Raw genomic sequence first — 597 nt, forward strand, 5'->3', positions numbered from 1 at the left:
TATTTTCGTTTCAGGTACAGAGGAAAGAAATCTCCAGATGCAATACTCGCTGAAATTTGTTGGTGGTATAAAAACAACTTTGAAGAAGAGGAAGACGAGGAAAAAGAGGAAGAAGGGGAAGACAAAGATGAAATTCCAGAATATCTGTTGGACGAAATTATCGACCTTTCTGATGATGATGACGATGACCAGGATATTAGAGAGAGCAGTGATGTTGATTTACAGCCGCCTGCTAAACGGCAACTGGCCGTATTAATAATTTAATAAATTTAATTTTTTTACTTAAAAATTGTCATAACTAACAAATCAAAATTATATTTTGTTTCCATATTTTTATAATTTCTTTTTCAATGTTTCTTCAAAACCAACACTGAAAAAATTGGTACATAAGAAATTAGAAGTAAATTAATATTAAGCTGGAAAACGCAAGTTTTGTATTATGATTGTTTGCTTTCTAAATGAAATTTATTAAAGAAACTGAGAAGCATATTATAGATCAAACAGAAAGCAAAAGAGACTTAGTTTTGTGGAAAATATGTTCAAAAAGCATAAAAAAAAAAATTCCAACATTTTGCTTCACTACAAAAATTTTCTAAA

This window comes from Rhagoletis pomonella, unplaced genomic scaffold (assembly GCF_013731165.1).
Source record: "Rhagoletis pomonella isolate Grant_MI unplaced genomic scaffold, Rhpom_1.0 Rhpom_scaffold_00003, whole genome shotgun sequence".
In the NCBI taxonomy this organism is placed as follows: domain Eukaryota; kingdom Metazoa; phylum Arthropoda; class Insecta; order Diptera; family Tephritidae; genus Rhagoletis; species Rhagoletis pomonella.